The sequence below is a fragment of the Zonotrichia leucophrys genome, chromosome 12, assembly GCF_028769735.1.
Source record: "Zonotrichia leucophrys gambelii isolate GWCS_2022_RI chromosome 12, RI_Zleu_2.0, whole genome shotgun sequence".
In the NCBI taxonomy this organism is placed as follows: Eukaryota; Metazoa; Chordata; class Aves; order Passeriformes; family Passerellidae; genus Zonotrichia; species Zonotrichia leucophrys.
In genome coordinates, this window is record NC_088182.1 from 2,502,975 (window position 1) to 2,522,631 (window position 19,657).

Below are 19,657 nucleotides of genomic sequence, written 5' to 3' on the forward strand. Positions count from 1 at the left end.
TCTGTTCAGTGGGCAGCTTTCAATATCTCTTCCACAATTGGGCAGACATCTGCTGATAACAGCTATGGAATGTCCCTGCATGGCTGATAAGAACTGCAGCATCCCATTGGGAGATGGGAGCCCCGAGGGAGGAGCCAAGCATTCCTACCTGGATATAATCTGGAGATTCTGGAACACCAGCCAAGCATTCCTACCTGGATATAACCTGGAGATTCTGGAACACCAGCCAAGCATTCCTGCCTGGATAGAATCTGGAGATTCTGGAACACCAGCCAAGCATTCCTGCCTGGATATAATCTGGAGATTCTGGAACACCAGCCAAGCATTCCTGCCTGGATAAATCTGGAGATTCTGGACACCAGCCAAGCATTCCTACCTGGATATAACCTGGAGATTCTGGAAACACCAGCCAAGCATTCCTACCTGGATATAATCTGGAGATTCTGGAGCACCAGCCAACCAATCCTGCCTGGATAGAATCTGGAGATTCTGGAACACCAGCCAACATCCTGCCTGGATATAATCTGGAGATTCTGGAACACCAGCCAAGCATTCCTACCTGGATATAACCTGGAGATTCTGGAACCAGCCAAGAATTCCTGCCTGGATATAATCTGGAGATTCTGGAGCACCAGCACGGCTTCTCCACTGGATTCCCCAGAGGAACAGCAGCTGCCTCTGCCCCTGGATCTGCAGAGGCAGAGACTGCACCTTTCCCCAGGATCCTGCTCCAGCAGAACCAGCCCTGACACTGCAGGAGGGCTGAGCCACAATTCCAATGGCACTGCTGCCAGCAGCCCGACCCACAGGGTGTCAGGTTGGGTTCTCACTCTGGCAGTGTTGCTTTAGTTTACTGCATTGTTTATCTTTTTTATTTTCTTCCCTATTAAAGAACTGTTATTTCCTACTCCATATCTTTGCCTGAGAGCCCCTTAATTTAAAATTTATAGCAATTCAGAGGAAGGGGGTTTACATTCTCCATTTCAGGGGAGGCTCCTGCCTTCCTCAGCAGACACTTGGCTTTCCAAACCAAGACAGTAATGCTCAGATTGGAGTGAACAGTTTGTTACCATGCCCCCAAACTGGAAAGTAATCTGTCTTCTACATCAGTGCTTTTTTGAGCACTTACATTAATATAAAGAAATAAAGGTGGGACCCACAGAGTGTTGGTGGACAGGAAAGTCTTCCAACTTTCCCTCTGCTTCAGATCATCTCAGGCAGTCAGCACAGGCATTTAATGTGTCTCTTATTTTTCAGGAAGTCCCTAAACTGGAAATAAAGAGCTCTGGGTTGAACTGCCTGTGACTTTCTCCGCTGTTTCCCTTCATTTACACATTTTACCCCTGGAACAGGGGGGTTCCTCCTGTGGGCAGCTGCTCCAGAATTCACATTCTGGTCCCACTCCAAATCTGTGCTATGCCAAATGGAAAGTCCTCAACTTCAGGATAAATTGATGAGAATCCACCTTTTTACCCACCCTTAAGGGTTATTGCCATGCCCCAGTGCCTGCTGAGGAACAGAATTTTCAGTAAGGACCTGCTCATGGTCAGAGTTCTTTTTCCAGGCAGTTTTTGCTGTATTTATGGTGAGAAATGAGTGTCACTGCCTTGCTGCACATTAGGGCTGCTGAGCTGAAGAAAATGGGTATAACTTTTCTCTTAATTCTATAATCTTATTATCCCAGCTCCAATAAAAACTGATAATGAAATCTGAGGATATTGAGAACTTGGATTTTTTCCATCAAGTTGAACTTGGTATTTTTTTTTTGAGTGCTGTGGTACTTACCATAGTCCAACTCTTTTTAAGACCATCCAGGGAAACATAAACCCTTGCAGCGAGCCATTTTCTGTCAAAATTACATCTGACCTGCATATTTTTGCAATTCTCTGATGCATTATACAGTCAGATCAGGTTGTTCCTTGACCACTTGTTCACCCCCATCAATTGCATTAGCATTTAACGTGTCAGTTTAAATTACAAAGGTAACAAAGGTTTAGGAAGGTTACAATGGATCCAATCTCATGCAGAAGTGGGGGAAAATAATCTTAAATCATCCTTGCATGGGAGTGTTATTTTTTTTCCTCCTGACATGCATTTACTCACCTTCAGAGCATCACTGGGCAACTTTTTATGGTGAGGACTCCATGGGATCAGCACAGCCTGTCAAAGGAGAGGAGCAGGGATATTTTATTTGAACTCAGATTGCATCTCCTGTGTCTTTCCTAATTTCCCCTTCTATTCTTCATCCTTTTTCAGGGCTAAATTCCCTTTTTTCTCTATCTGGAGAGAGTCTGTTCTTCATTGTGGCTGATCAGTAAATTAGGGCCTATTCTGCAGGCACATAAGAACATCATCAAGGATTGGAGTCTCTTAAATTCTTAATCCTTTAGCCTTGAATGGAATCAGGGAATCATTAAGGGTGGAAAAGACCTCTAAGCTCATCAAGTCCAACCATCAACCCTAATCCCTGTCCTCAGCTGCCACATCCTCATGTTTTCTGTGCACTTCCAGGGATGGGAACTCCACCACTGCCCTGGGTGGTCTGTTCCAATCCATGGAAAATTTTACAGGAGGAATTTTTTTCCTGGGATCTCATCTGAATCTCCAGGAGGGACAGCAGTGCTTCTCCTCAAGCACCCATCATCCTGTGCTGTGGATTTGCCACTCTACCATATCAGGGTTTGAGAGTCATCAATAAAATATCAACTATAGGGAAAACCTCTCTAAAACAATTTCATATGTTTGGAAAAACCTGGAGGTCAAATTAATTTTACGTGGGATTTTTTTCTATTTATGCAATGACTTAATAACACAGTGATGTCAGAATTCCAGCTGTGGGTTGCCTGAACACAAAGTATGACAGAATTCCTCCCACATCCACTCATTCCCACCTTTCTGTGCCCTCCCAGCACCAAGCCAGGCAGCTGAGCAACATAAAACCACTGCATGGCCTTGTGGAAAAATAAATCAGCTCATGATGGGCCAGAAATGCCCCTAAGTGAAGAGCTGGAAAAGATACAATCATAAAAGCAGAATTCTGGTAACTTATAAATTTATGTATTTATTGATTTACGTATTTTTACATAAATATATGTGTTTATAATACACTATGCAGATTTATATACCATGAAGTGCACTGCAAACACAGGTATTCCTTTTTTAATAAAGGTGGAACAAAAAGCTTCTGCCAACAATATTCACGTGCACAAAGCTGCCATCAAATCTGCCTGCATGGAAACTGCAGCTGTAAGGTGTTAAAGCAGCAAAATTAAAAGTAAAGCCAGATTGTGGCTGTTACTGAGCTCAGGAAGCACAATTATCAATTTAAAATAAGCAGATATTTTCAAATTCTGGATTTCAGTGTGGCCAGAACATGTTAAAAGGCCCTAAAACAACAATGCCTGCATCTTAAGTTAGAGCAATAGCTAAGGGCTGAAAATAACACTAAAAAAGGAGTTTAAGGAGATGTCTTTGCTGCACAAGCAGCAGCATTTCCCCGTGCAGCTGTGGCCATGGAGTGTGCTGTGATGAATGGTGTTTAATTAACGAGAGCAGAGCTTGGCCTCCGATTGGCTGGAGTGGCTCCTGTGCTGGGATTGGGATGTGTCCCTTGCTTGTCCCCAAACGTGCAGTGCAGCAGCTGGGCTGCCTCCCTGCATGGGGGCTCTGCATTGCTGCAACCAGCTGGATAGAACGAGCCAGATATGCAAATGTATTTAAATGTGTGACTGAGAGAAGCGCAGGGTGAGAAGGGACAGTAAATCCCACCCAGTGCCACCCCTGCCATGGCAGGGACACCTCCCACTGTCCCCAGTGTCCAGCCTGGCCTTGGGCACTGCCAGGGATCCAGGGGCAGCCCCAGCTGCTCTGGGCACCTGTGCCAGGGCTGCCCACCCTGCCAGGGAAGGATTTATTCCAAAAATCTCACCTGAATGTACTCTCTGTCAGTTTGAAGCCATTCTCCCTCGTCCCATCACTCCATCCTTTTTGAACAGTCTCTCTCTGTCTTTCCTGCAGCTCCTTCAGGTCCTGGAGCTCACCCAAAGCTTCTCCTGTGCAGGTGAGCAATGCCAGCTGTGCCAGCCTTTCCTCCCAGCAGAGCTGCTCCATCCCTGGGCTCACCTTGGAGAAGTTTCCTGGAGTTCACAAACTTTGGTCCTGATCTTCACATCCCAGATAAAAACAAGACACTAACTAACAAAAACCAAGTACAAGCATATTCAAAAGTCATGCTACCATATTTTGGTTATGCAGATGTTAATTTGTAGCAGAACTGCTCTCCCTGATCAGAGATCTCTTCTAAGAAAGGATGAAGTACTTCTATTTCAGATAATATCCGGGGATATTTCAAAGGAAAATGAGAATTTAAGTAGAGAACAGGCCTTGTAAAATAATCTCTAAAATAATCTCATCAAGACCCGCACCATAAAGTACTTCAGGACTTTTTGAGCCCCAATCTGTGTCCAGCTTCCTTAAATATCTTCAGCAAACACATGTGGAAAGATTCCTATACCTCCCTTTGAAACTCTTAATTCAAACTACTCCTTCCAATATTATATTTTCATAAATAAAATCCTCAGTTGTTCCATTTCTTGTGGCATAAACCCAAACACAGCCCCCAGTGCTACCAAAAATAGCCCTCAACACCATTTGGTCTGTTTTCCCAATGAATATTTATAACAGCCCAGGTGTCAGAGACTCCCTTCAGCTGAAGAAAGACCTTATTCAGATTTTATTGATGGAGCTCACGATGCTCCTGCTCCTGCACAACACAAGGTCAGGCTGAATTTCGATGTCACACTTCATTAAAGTGTGCACTGGGCACCCTTGGCTGCAGGTGCTCCCTGACCCCAGCACCCTGCAGCCCACGAGCATCAGCAGCTCTCTCTCCTGCCACATTTGCAGCGTTTTTGCAGAGTCAGCCAATCAATATTTTTTAAAAAACGACCCCAAAGTTGCCAGCCTGTGATTATCCTTGCAACATTCCCAACCTGATGGTGCTGTCAGCTCTGGGTGCAGCCTGCACCTGCCTCTGACGGGTTGGAGTCTTGCTTTGGCTTGATTCACAGCAAGAGATTGAAAACAGATCTTTCCTGCCTCATCCAGGGAAATAATCCCATTTGGAGGATGTTATCTTTTAAGCAGAACCCAAGAAATCATGGATCAGAGAGCTGGGCTTTGAAACTTCCAGCAAAGCTGAGAAATTTACACAAAATGAAACGGTTTTATTTCAACTATGTCCTCTCCCTTCCCCAAGAAATAAATAAATAAAAGGGGGGAAAATTTTTTCCTGTATTTCCCATTGCTGCTGTGTTCTCAATGCCCATGGAATGAGGTGATGGATTTGATTTGGCACAGTTTATGGGCTGCAATCAAGCTGCAGGCTCAGGAGTTCAGTGCCACTGTCTGTCATCGAGTCAAACTGAGGCTAACAAACGTCACATCCCGAAATTTGGTGCCCTCCAATTATTGCTGCTTTGGAGAGCAAGGCCCCAGCTGAAGGCTGCAGTGTCACCTGTGAGCAGTGCTGACCTTCCTTTGAGGCATTGCTGGCATTTGTCACCCTTCTGTTCACCACTGCAGAGTTTTTGCAAAATCAGAAGAGTCCCAAGATCGTCAAGTCCAACCTTCAGTCAGATCCCACCAAATCCTATCCCAAAGGGCCACATCCAAAAACCAAAAGGGGTTTTTGAGCAGCCTCCACCACTGCCCTGGGGAGCCTTCTGGCAGTGAGGGATCATGGTTTGAGGAACAGGAATTTTTCTGAATACAGGGCAGCAGAGCCATTTATGGGATCTCATCCTGGCAGAGCTGCACAAACAGGGGTGTGGGGCTGCAGAAGGAGGCAGCAGCAGGGGCTGAGCTGCTGGGAAGCCCTGCAGGGACAGCAGGTGACACTGCAGGGACAGCAGGTGACACTGTGACACTGCAGGGACCAGCAGGTGACACTGCAGGGACCCACAGGTGACACTGCCAGGGATCAGCAGGTGACACTGCAGGGACAGCAGGTGACACTGCAGGGACAGCAGGTGACACTGCAGGGACCCGCAGGTGACACTGTGACACTGCAGGGACCAGCAGGTGACACTGCAGGGACCCACAGGTGACACTGCCAGGGATCAGCAGGTGACACTGCAGGGACAGCAGTGACACTGTGACACTGCAGGGACCCACAGGTGACACTGCCAGGGATCAGCAGGTGACACTGCAGGGACCCACAGGTGACACTGCAGGGACAGCAGGTGACACTGCAGGGACCAGCAGGTGACACTGCCAGGGATCAGCAGGTGACACTGTGACGCTGCAGGTGCAGGTGACACTGCAGGGACCCACAGGTGACGCTCAGGACAGCAGGTGACACTGCAGGGACCCGCAGGTGACACTGTGACACTGCAGGGACCCGCCCGTGACACTGCCAGGTGGAAGGTGACACTGTGACACTGCAGGACAGCAGGTGACACTGCCAGGGACCAGCAGTGACAGTGCAGGACAGCAGGTGACACTGCAGGGATCCACAGGTGACACTGCAGGATCAGCAGTGACACTGCAGGGACCAGCAGGTGACACTGCAGGGACAGCAGGTGACACTGCCAGGGATCAGCAGGTGACACTGCAGGGACAGCAGGTGACACTGTGACGCTGCAGGGTGGCAGGTGACACTGTGACACTGCAGGGACCCGCAGGTGACACTGCAGGCACCAGCAGTTCCCACGGCCACCACCTGCAGGGCTTTCGTCACCTCAGCCCTGTTTACACCGAATTTAGGAACTGAGTGTCCCCAACAAACAACTTCCCTGTCCCTGGTGGCCTCAGCAGGACCTGGGTCATGTCCCAGCCCTCCTGGCAGTGCCACCAGCCCTGTGGCCGTGGTGCCTCTGGCTGGTGTCACCCAGCAGGGCCAGCTCACCTGGAGTGAGGAGTGAAAACAAGGCAGAGCTGCTGTGAGAACCTGAGCCTGCCTTTGCCAGCTCACATTTCCAGCTGCAGCATTGATATTTGCTATTTCTCATGCTCTTAGGTGTGATGCCCCAAGTTGTGGTGTTTTGCACCATTTAATTAAAAACAAACATTACAGGATAATCTTCTAAGCCTGTTTCCTCACCAGACCATGGAGGAAGAACAACATGGAAAAATCAAACCCTGTTCCAAGGGGACAAATGGAAATCAAGGTGCTGAGCAGACAATGAGGGGTTTATCCCATCTGTAAGATAAATGTATTTATCAGAAGTGACAGCAAACCCAGAAAGGCTTAAGTCCAGCTCAACAGCAGGAGCAGAACATTTTGAATTGTGAGGCTGAACAAGAGCAGCTCTGCAGGAGCCCCCCTGCAGTCTCTGTCTGCCTGGGGAGAAACTGCAATTCCTACAGAGGTGAGCCCCAAATTCGAAATTCAAAATTCAGAAATTCAGAAATTCAGAAATGCAGAAATGCAGAAATTCAGTGTAGGAACAAAGAACCTGGGATGGAGTCAGGAATGGAGCTGGCAAAAGGAGAAACCCGGAGAGGATTTCTGCCAGAGTGTGGAATGGAGCTGGCAAAGGGGAAACCCAGACTGGATTCCAGCTGGAGTTTGGAATGCAGCTGGCAAAAGGGAAAACCCAGAGAGGATTTCAGGCAGAGTCTGGAATGGAGTCAGCAAAAGGAAAAACCCGGACCAGATTCCAGCTGGAATCTGGAATGGAGCCGGCAAAAGGAGAAACCCAGAGAGGATTTAAAGCAGAGTCCGGAATGGAGTTGGAAAAAGAGAAAATCCGGACTGGATTCCAAGTGGAGTCTGGAATGGAGTCAGCAAAAGGGAAAACCCGGATCAGATTTCTCCCAGAGTCCAGAATGGATCAAAAAATTAATTAAATCTTCTTATTTTCTTAATCCTATTGGCAATCTGAAGTTCCTGTAGGCTTTATAGAAATTCCTCAAGCTGAAATTCAGCCGAGCTGATGTCTGGAGATGCCTGAAGAGTCTAGCTGTAAAATTAGACAACAAATTTAAATATTTTAAGTGATTTGGGATGTCTCCATTGACAGGTGTCTATCAAGTCATCCAAAACATTTTTCTCAAAAAGACCCCTGTGGGTAAAGAGGATTTTGCTTAAAAAAACCATAGAGATTATTGCTCACAATTTTAAAAATTCATTATGTTTCAGGAAACCACAGCTCCCATAACAGAGATCCATTTCTGGTTGAACACATAAACAAGGTTCAAACTGACATACCTTGTAGGGAATTTACTAAATTTGGTGGATTTTACACCTCCTTAATGAACCAATAAAAAAATTGAACCCCCTTAATTCAATTCCAAGCTGGATTTATTTGCTTTGGGAGATGTACAAATAGAAACTCTGTCAAGAAAAAACACCCCTGCTCCTCCACTCTGTTTCCAGCTGATATCTTTATATTAATTAAATTAATTGGGGAAAGAGATTCAAATACATAAAACTGCATTTAGAAAAAGGCACCATTTTTCTATTAAAATGTCTCAGAGAAATAAGAATAATATTGGGAACAGAGAACTGATCAATATTCCTCTCAAAGTGGACAGGTGGAGTGCACTAATTAAATTAAAAATCCTGAAATTTAGATTCTCAAAAGTTTTGTCCTACCCACCTGGCAAGGTGTGATATTTCTGGATAACCTTCAGGATTAGGTGCTTTACTCTCTTGGGAATGGTAAAGTACAAAGGAAAAAATAGGAAACTAAGGAAAAAATAGGAAAATTTTGGAAAGAGGCAGAGAAAGTAAAGCAATAATTTCTGCAATGGGGGAAACAGAACAGTTCTCAGGCAGAACTGAAGTAGATAAAACACAGGTTGGCATCTTAATGCTTAAGTTTTTCTTTCTTCCCTTTTCTTTATCATCAAAGGAAGCAAAGCACTTCTTCTCCCATCTCAGATCAATCCATCAAACAGCAGAGCAGGAAAGCTGTGTCAAAAAAGAAAAAATATTTCCAGAGCAATGGAAATTCTTGAAGAAATACCTATATATTTTTTGCTTGATAAATTATTTCTTCATTTCTATATTCATAGAAAGCACATGTATTTTCCTGCTCTGTTGAACAGAGAAATCCTGCGAGTTCCCAGGGAAAGCTGCTATTAGGTTATTTTTCTCTGACTGAAGAAGTTATTTGCTGTAGTTTTCAAACCCTGGTAAAAAGCTTTGCTGCTCTTCCTGTGCCCTATTGAGCACAGGTGCAAATTAATTTTTTAAAATGTTATTTTAAATGGAAGATGGTTTCAAACTTTAAATTCAAGTGTTTTCTGTGAATCTGATTGATTTCAAACTAACTTGATAGGATCCTGATGTTGCAGCAATGCCAATTTCAAGCAAAGTCATGATTAGAAATGGATCAAATTATTAGAAATTATACAGTTTAGCAGAAAAATTTGGTGTTCAATAGGATTGAGGCAAAAAAGGAGGATCTGAGGAAGATCCCAGCAAAGCTAAACAGGATTGGGGATGGGCTGGAATTTGCTGAGAGGAGATGAGAGACAAGCAGGACCCAAGCTCGACTCTGCTGATGGAAACAAGCTGTTTCCAGGAAAGCAGAAGGCACCAAAAAGATTTAAAAATCCAGGCTGTTAGTGCTGATTTTCCCTTTAATCCCCCAGTTTTCCCCAGGTTTGGAGGATATCAGCAGGGCAGCAAGGAAGTTCCCCACTGGGTGAGGACTGAGCCTGGTTTTCCCTCAGGTTTTCAGCAGTTTGCAGGGAAGTTCTGCAAGAGACAGGGTGTAAAGCTGTGATCTCACATTGCCACCCTCCAACACTCCTCCTGTTTTGTTGTTTTTTTGTTTTTTTTTTTTTTTATCAGGTCACTCAAATTAATTGGTTTCAACTTCCCTTTTTTTTCAAGTGGAAGTTCATTAAAATGTTGAAAAATTGCCATCACAAGGAAAAGCACAATCTCCTGTTAACAGTGTCAACCTGCAACTGCTCTGGCTTCTTTTTCTTCTTAATTGGATCTGTTGAATCAAATTCTGCTTAGCAAACAGCTTGGATTTGGGCAAATCAGCACTTTTTTTCCAGTGGGGGGAACAAAAAAAAAATTATCAAGAAATTCCCAACCATCCCAACTAACTTCCCAGATGTGGTGGTATCTTAATAAAGTCGTAGCCTATTTAAAACTTGTTTCTTGCATGCTGAAGTTCTTGCTGAAGTGCCAGGGGACAATCAGTCACCACTTGTACTCAATAAACTGGGAGATGATACTTCAGGAATCGATGCAGCTCTGCAGAGATTTGAAAGATGTGCATTTATTGGAGGAAAGCAGTAAATAAAAATAAAACCTCGCTGGGATTTCATTTCAGTGCCCAATGGGTGAGTTTGTACTTCTGTGCATGTATAAATAACTTAATTATAAATAAAGATGCCAAAGGAAAAGGAAAATTGTAAACTTAGCAACTATTGACTAATATGCAAAAAATAAGACCAATGTCATCAAGCTGCACTCTGCTATTCTAATTCTGCATTCATTTGCATAAAATCCTCGCTGATTTGATGCAGATAATTCCTGACTCTCCACTCCATCAAGAAAAATCGATTTGTGGCTATTACAGACTAAATCAACATTTTCCTGGTTTTTGTTGCCCACCCCAAGCTCCACTGCTCTCACAGGTGAGTTCAGAGGTGAGAGGAGCAGAGCCTGGCACTGTGAGTACACAGAAAGCACAAGGAATAATCTTATCTCAATATTGAGTTAATACTATTAAAGCTATTAAAGCATTTTAAAGACTTCTTGGCCAACTCACAATTAACACTTCTTCAATCTTCTTAAATTATCAAGCACTATGAAAATAGACAAGGTCATTGTTTTATCTGCAATAAAGTCAAAGGAATTGCCAGAGACTCTTACACGTATAATTAACAGTGTGCAATTTATTCAATAAAGCTCTCATTTAATTACAGGAACCTATTACACTGAGTGATGCGTTAGGGGTGATTTATATCTCACATGTAAATATTCAGAAAGAGGCCTCCCATCATGAAAGCAGCTGCTCCCTGCTCTCCATCCACGTTCAACTTCAGTGTGTTGGTACAATATAGAAATTAAATTGGTACAATATAGAAATTAATAAATATTGGGAAGGATGGGGAGGGTGGGGAGGCCCTGGCACAGGGTGGATCCCTGGCAGTGCCCAAGGCCAGGCTGGACACTGGGACAGTGGGAGGTGTCCCAGCCATGGATGGGGTGGCACTGGGTGGGTTTTAAGGTCCCTCCCAACAATCCCTCCTGGGATTCTGGGATTTATATTGATACCAGGCCCTTACAAGCTGGCAGGGATTATTTTGGGAAGATTCAGCGTCACCTGTTGGAATCATGGCTGATGCCTCCTTGGTTTTCCTCAGGAGTGTGGCCTGGAGCAGCAGTCACAGACACAAGCAGGTGCTGAGCTGTGCCAGATGTTTCATCTCCTTTTCTTGGTGTTCCTTTCACCCACAGCAAAAAAGTGAAGTTTGTCAGCAAGCCTGTGCTCTTTCTGCATCCATAAATTGTGAATCCGCACCAATTCGCACTGTTTGAAAAAACAAAAGTCAGTTTGGTTTTCTTTTTCCTTAACATAAAAAAAAAAAGAAATATTCCTGATACCTACTAATAAATTATTCCTTGTTGGGATGGGATTATGCACTTGTACCTTCCCTGTGCTCCCAGGGCCTGTCTGCCCTTGGATTATCCAAAATCCAGAAGAGATTCTGCACAAAGCTTTAAACCCCAGAGCTTTTAAACTGAAAGCCATTCAGAGCTGCAGTAAGTCACTGCCTCTGTGTGAGCTACACCTGTGCTGTTTTAGCACCCAAAGCACAGCAAATCACCCCATTACTTAAGTATTTCCCTCCACAGATCTCAGAGCTTTCACAAAAAAGCAGCTGAATGAAGCCGTTTATGTGCGAACAGAAAACATTTTTCAACATCCATTCCTCAAAAAAGCTCTCACTTATGTTATCACAAATTTAAACAACAACAAAAACTTCAAACCCAGTCAAAGGCAGCGGTGTCAGGCTGACAGGAGCTGATGACACTCATAAAAGGAACAGCTTTCTAAAGAGACATCTCTCTCGTGGAAAGTGTTAGCCAATTGATAACACAGGTAATATTCAGCACTCCAGATCTATGCTGATGTATAAAACTGCTGTCAAAACCACTGCCTTTATTGACATCAGCATGAATACTTTGCTCCTGAGGTAAAGACATTATTGTCAGGAGTAGCTGAAAACATTAGAGAAGCTATTTCTCAGTTTAACTACGTAAAAGTCTGTTGTTAAAAATCTTTACGAGTCCTTAACATCAGAAAAATTGTGGAGGAATCCTGTTTACAATGGAATGCCTGGCTTAAAACCTTGAAAGGGTATTTTAAGTGGAAAAACCACTGGATTGGTGGCCCTGGTCATTGGCAAACCCAGCTGTGCCTGCCCACACCACATCTCACACTCTGTAGAGTCCCTGTGGGGCTCTGGCAGGTTTAGAGTCCAATGGATGGAAATTTCCTCAAATTGTGAGGAAAATGCTCAAGAAGTGATTTCCAGGGGCCACAGTAAGGAAGTCAATCCAGCTGCATAGATCCCATCACATGGAATATTGCAGCACATCCAGGGACTGGGAGCAACTGGGAACTGTGGAGGGGCAAAACAAATCCTGCTGTGCCCCACCTGAAAATAGATTCATTTTCATAATCATACATTCATTAAATTCCCTGGATTGGAAAGGAACCACAAGGAGCATCAAAGTGCAACTCCAGGCCACCCCAGCAGAGATTCCAGCCCCTCACCAACCTCCCCCTTGGAGGTTTCACTCACCAGCTCCAAAAATAACACATGCTGCTGTTTGGTGAGTAATTTTGACAGAATTCCAACTCTTGCTGAGCTGTAACAGATTATTAAAACTGTGGGATATTCTAGAAAACACCTTCCTGAGGTCCTGGGTGTCGGAGACCTTTTTGTTGGGAAAACTCAAACTGCACCAACACTGCTGAGTGTGAAACCTTCTCCAAGAAGAAAATCCTCTCTGTTGTGGTTACATTCTCAGCACCCAGTGGTCAATAGCTAACATGCTGTCCCTTAAACGTGGCTATAGGGAATTAACACTGGGCACCTCCAGATCCTGCTGCAATGCCCTTTGCTTTGGACTTCAAAGGCAATAAAAAAGTAATATTGAGATCAAAGGCTCCCAGCACAATCACACTTTTTGAAGTTTGCAAACCATAGAAATTGGAGGCGTTTTAGTTCGCTGGCTCTTGTCATTTTTTTGAACTCCTGAGCACTTTGAGCCGCTGTTCAAACTTTTGATATGCACTCGTGTTTTGATGCACAAGGATCTGAAGATGGCAGGGAATTCCAGATTAATCCATGCTGACAGCAAGGGCCCTCGTTACCTTTCTATTGATTTTGCAAGGTCTGGGGGGAAAAAAAAATAAGCAGCAGAGACTGTTTTAAAGCTTTCCTGTGGCACAGGCTGCATCACACATCCAATTCTGGCTCAATTACCACGACATGTCCACGCTTAATACTCCCAACTATAAAACTTCAGCAGCAAACATTTTGATCAGGCCTTGAAACCTGAACTATTTAGAGATCCAAAATCACATCAGACAGCGCTGTAAGACCTGAATGAGTCAAATTCCTCTTGAAAAGCAAAACAGGGGCAAAGCAGAGAGCCAGGCCCTGAAGTGTGTGGAGCAAAAGCTGTCAGCATTCCTTGTTCAGAATTCCTGAAAATCACATCACACCCCATGCTGAAGTGCTCAGCTTGGAACTTAAATTGCTTTTCCTTTAAGAGGGATAATTTTTGGATGTGGCAGAGATCCCTGTTGACTCTGTTTGTGCAGGGGACTGTCCTGGGCAGGTAAAGTGATTTCAGGTCTTGGCAATACTCTGAATATCCAGGGTGCTGGAGGAGGGCAGCGTCCTCCCCCTGCACTGCAGGGCCCTGGTGAAGCAGGCTCTGTACAGCAATAAATCTGTTTATTTTTGTTATGGTTCTCCCCTCGCTCTCTGGCTGCTTCTGTTTTCCCTTTGAAAGCACTTGATTGTCCCATTCTCTGTCTGTTTGCAGCATCATAAAGTGAAATTCACTTCATTGATCAGAAGATGACCTCCATCCAGTGCCTCTTAGATTAGAGATAACAGCAGGCTGCTGTCTCACTGAGAAATAATTTCTTTGGCTCCTTCGGCTCCTCTTTATTATGATTGCTTCCTAACATATCACTTAAAAACTGGAGTGGAAAACAAATGAGGATATCTTCTCCACTGTTTGTATTTTGACTTCCCAACAAACACAGATGCACACACACTGCAGCACTTGGTGCTCTAGAATAATTCATATTTTCCTGTGGAAGACGAAGAAAATATTTAACTGTAGACAAACGAGCTGAGGAAAGGGGTAAAAATGGATTGACATAAAACCTACATTTTGCCTGAGAGACTTTATGCTTCAAACCAGGAAAAATGGGAGATGTACACTCATGTGAAATTTAAACTGTGCATATTCAGGAACAGGTTTTTAAATATCAGCAATAAAGATCATGTTGGAATACATTATCACATTCTGCACTGGAGCATGTGTTACATATTTATAACAAGGAAAGCGTGCAAGACTAATCATACACTATGAATAATGCCATGTTTTTCCAGGCAGATTTGCAAAGTGTTATCCCAGACATTCCCTTCTGCTGGGGGCAGAGGAAGCAGAGGCTGCTCAGCATCCTCTGCAGAGGATCCCACTGCCAAGTGAGAGGTGTGGTGGCATTTAGCTGAAAATAGGCAGAAATATCTGCATTATTTGGCTATTTCAGGCCTACTGCTCAGCTCAGGAGAGCTCCAGTTGGCAGCATTTGTTCCCAGGGCCCTGGATGGTGCTGCCTTGGCAAAGTGCTGGGATTTCTGGAGGGCTTGTCAGCCTCAGGAAAGCCCCCGAGCTTCAGTCTCACCATCCTCCACTTCCCCAGGCTCTTGAGGAATAAAATAAACTGCTCTTTTATCCCCTCCCTCAAACAAAACTTGGAGTGCCTCACACACTGGAATGGGCTTTTGACAGCTGACCTTATTATATCACGTAATTTATAATTAAAGCTCCACAAATCCAATTGTGTCAGAGACTAATACAGCTGAAATACTACACGGATACATCACCCAAACCATTTCAGTTTTATGAGCTGTTTGCCCTAACATGAGCTACTCAGCACCAGCCCTGTCCAGTCTACTGAGCTTTTCCTCCTTTATGGAAGCACAGGGAGCTTCCAAAGGAGGGAGAGTGGAGAGAAAAATGTGTTTATTCCTGGCTGTGCTGTGTGCCAGGGCTGCTTCATGGGGTGAAACTACCTGCTCCATTCTCAGGCATCCACATGGAGATTCCTCTGCATAACATCTCAAACTGGGATTAAAATCCCAGTACTAGTTGGGATTAGAATCCCAACCTCAGGCTGGGATTCAAACCCCAATTCTAGTTGGGATTAGAATCCCAATCTCAGGCTGGGATTCAAACCCCAATTCTAGCTGGGACTAGAACCCCAGTCTCAGGCTGGGAATAAAATCCCAGTTCTAGTTGGGATTAGAACCCCAGTCTCAGGCTGGGAATAAAATCCCAGTTCTAGTTGGGATTAGAATCCCAACCTCAGGCTGGGATTCAAACCCCAATTCTAGGTGGGATTAGAATCCCAGTCTCAGGCTGGGAATAAAATCCCAATTCTAGTTGGGATTAGAATCCCAATCTCAGGCTGGGATTAAAAGAGTGAGCAGGAAGACAAATGCTGCTGGGAGTTCTGGCCCTGGGTTAGTGGAAGCTCCTTGCCCAAGGCAGGGGCTTGGCATGAGATGATCTTTAAGATGCCTTCTAATCCAACCCATTCTGTGATTCCATGATTAATTCTTCAGGAAGGGGATGTGCTCAGTGGGATTAAGGATCAGACACCACAAAAGTTGCCCATAAAGATCCTCAGTTTTTATCAAGATTCTGCACCAGTAGACAAAAAAAGCTTTCAAAAACATTGATAGCACACCTAACATGAGCCTTTTGCATTTGGCTGGCCAGCTGTGACTTGGTTCAAACTTCAATTTTGTAAACAAAATTTCACTTACCCAGGCCTCAAAACTCAGCACATTCCCAAGAGAAAAGAGCAGCTTTTACCAAAGGTTAGTCTCAGCCATAGACTGGAATGGAATAAAGAAAATCTGAGCATCCTCCATCTAGGACAGCACCATCTGGGAATCACCATTTCATCAAGAAGAAAGGTCTCTCCTCTGCTCTTGGGCTGAGGCTCTGCCATAGATTTGTTCCCTGATATCCTATGGAATAACACCAAGGTTAATTCAGCAAATGTGCTCAGCACAAACCTTTCTGTGCCCTCAAGCATGGCACTGAACCCTTGTGCTCCCTTTCCAAAAAGAGATGGATCGGTGCCACCTTCACTCCCCTCTGGGTGTGAGGAACCCAAATTCTCCCAAGGCCAGAGCTGTTTAGAGCTGCCCAATGCACAGACACGTCCCAGTGCAGCCCTGCTGCAGTTTCAGACAATTTTACCCCATCTGTGATTTTCAGAACTCCCAAAAACACCCAGCTAAATTGACAGACACATTTGCTGTGTGACAGTGGCTCTGTGATGCTAATATTGGCTGTTGCCTGACATTTTATATAACAACATTTATATAACAATTTCGAGGCTCTGTGATGCACCACACAATTCCAACCCAGCCCTTCCATTTGCTCCCCTTATCAACGTAAAGCTGGTGCTGTATCAAGTAATATCAGAGAAGATAAATTATGCCACTGTTTATTTACAGTTTACATCGCTGCAGTCAATGTACCTCATGCAGGAATTGACCTGTGGAAGAACTATAGCAGCACATTATTTGTGCAGCAGTAAAATTGATGGAAATTGATGATGCCTGAAAAACACACAATTATAGTGTCTTGATTAAAAATGGAGCACATTTCAATGAACTTTTTCCCTTCTTCTCATGATTATGATACACAAGTACTAACATTAATGGTATTTTTTTATATAATGAACCATAAAATTACAGTTGGCAGTCAAGAGCACTCTAGCAGATAAGTAAGGCAATTTTCCTCATCATTTTTCCCTTTGTTGTCAATCTTGTTGCATAGCCCATTGCCTTTTCAATGAGCTGTAATGTGAATATTCAAGATCTTGCTTTTCCCCAGTGTATACATTCCAGTTGAAATAATTCCGTTTCATGGCACCTATTTTAATATGTTTTATTAAGCAAACTTCATATTTTTTAGGTTTTCCACTTGTACCTGAACTTGCCTGAGCATTGACAAAGAGAATAATGGCATTTAGATTGTCCAGGTTTCAGGGCAGATCAGCAAAAGTGTTTATTGAGCTTGCTGTGCAAACAGGCTTAAAAGTTTGGGTTTGATTTTGCTCTGACACTGCCTGTCTCTCTTTCCAGGAGGTTTTGTGAAGTTTAGACATGTTTGAATACTTACCCGTGTAAGTATGACAATCCAATTAACTCTCAGTTTAGACCAAACCAAGCTACAAGGCACACACATTACAAGTATTAGCTCTCTATTAAAGCATTTCAGGAAATATTTACTGCATGCTACTTCCTGTGGTCTGGCAATTTACAGCTCTTGACATAAATTATTTTTGCTGTAGGATGAGAAATAAGTGAAATGTTGTATAGCCTCATCTGTGTCTTACTCGACATAAAAAGGCAATAAAAATTAATATATTGTATAGTTTTGAGCTAGGAGAAAGATGGGAAGTGCTCTTGAGAGGAGTTATCATTCTCACTTCCCACATGTAAACAAGTGACTGTGGTCCCTGCCCATTAGTGTTGGGACTAAATAATCTTTAAATTCCATTCCAACCCTTCAACTTTCCATGATTCTATCAGATACTCACAGCTTCCTCTGGCTCCAGCATGAAGGATGAACTCCAGGCTCCACTGAAGACAAAATTTGGTGGATGTGGCTTCTCCAAAGCCTGCAGTGCTGGATGAAATGGATCTTTCCAAAACAAGTTAGAAAATAGAACATTTTTGTGTCTTTGCTGCAGGATTTGTTCAGAAGGCTCAGCAGTCAGGGAAGGAGATTATGCAGATAGCTCAGACATGATAAAATCAACATTTTATCCTCACAATGCAGGCACAGTCATGAGAAACTCCACTTGTGGACATGCCCAGACTTTGTGCCCTTGACTCTGATTTTAGGCTCCTGCAAGCTGCCAGTTGTTCCCTGATTCCCATCAGGTCTCTCCTGATCAGCTCACTAACCTTCCTCCATTATCTGGGATTCACCAAGGGCAGATATTTTTTATTCTATATCCACTTAGGGATGAAGAACCATAAAGGTAAATAATCAGTGGAACAAAAATCCAAATTTAGGAGGAGAGCCTTATTTGCATTTTGGGTGTCTGTCACCATGTGAAACACAACATTTATCCTGGGGAGAGAAAAAGCCCTCCAGGGCCTCCTACATGGCTGATTTAAGTTTTTTACAGTTTTCAACTTGATTGATTTAGGGCTAAATTCTGTAATATTTAAACATATTAAAATATCTCTGACTTCAACAGTTTTAAGCTTCACTTGAGTGAGGCACAGCATCATTCCTTTGCAGAGACAACTGCTGTTAGAACTTCCTGGTGCCATTAATTCCCATTAGCAGCAAAGACGAGGCTCAGCCTTTGAACGTGCAAAGTTTGCAAGAAATTGTTGTGAAGAAGTGAAGCCACCTTCCTGTTGAAAATAAAACAGATGCCACCATGCTGGTGCCTCTCCAGGAGGCTTTGGAACAGGGGTTGCTTTTATCCAATTTAAAGTGAACATGGAATAAACTCCAAGCATTCATGGAAATACTTACACAGTTGTACCAGCTTTAAATTCCTCAGTTTTCAGCTCCAAAGCTGCTTCCCTTCCTAAAATGAAGCCTATAGATTAAGTTGACTAAAGCAAATTTTTAGAAGAAGCCACCAGGATGTCCTTCATAGATAATTCTAATCACAATAGCAAGAACTCACTGCTAATTTAGATGGCCCAAATTTCAAGTGTAACAGTTGGTTTTAAGCCAGATCAAGTCTATAAAATAAATCAGAATTAAGACAAATAGCAATTAAATTTTGTTATGAGGTTTTTGTTTGTGATCTAGAATACAAGCTGGTGCAAACAGGGAGTGTGAGAAAGAGAGAAACCCCTGTATGATGGCTTTTGATACCTGCCCATACAGATTTCACAAGCAGCTGTGGCTAACCCTGGCTCAGAGAGCTTGGAGCAAACTGTGGGGCTGAGAAATGAAGAGTGTCAGCCTTGCAAAGAGCTCATGTGGCACAAGGTCAAGGTTGACAAACCAGCCCCAGCCTAATGCCTCAAATATGTCCAGGGCTGCGTTGGCCAAGAAAGATAAATGAAGAAACTGTCAGCCAGCTCCAGTCTAAACAATAGAACAATTTAAACTGGAGGGAATCATAATCTGAAGCAATTTGTTTCATACTGTACCATCATGATAAAGAAAATCTCAATTTTTCTCCATCAATTTGGGGTGTAAATGGGAGTCTCAAGCAAAAAAAAAAAAACCCTTTCATCAGAAATAAAAGTCACATTTCAAGGTATCCATAAGGACAAGAGCCACGTTTAAAGCACAGTGGAACAGCAGATATGAAAAAACAATTTTGGTTTGTGGGACTAAATAAAGTACTGCCAGTTGTGCTGT

At 43.6% G+C, this 19,657-nt stretch overlaps 1 long non-coding RNA gene across 1 annotated transcript; it reads right to left on the reverse strand.

The window, feature by feature from the left end:
* Window positions 1-16,076: 16,076 nt before the first annotated feature.
* On the reverse strand, window positions 16,077-17,955 carry LOC135453126 (uncharacterized). Its single transcript, XR_010441777.1, has 3 exons — window positions 17,856-17,955; window positions 16,789-16,869; window positions 16,077-16,269 (listed from the first exon to the last, which is right to left on the reverse strand). It is a non-coding gene; the product is annotated as an uncharacterized LOC135453126 (long non-coding RNA).
* Window positions 17,956-19,657: the final 1,702 nt, after the last annotated feature.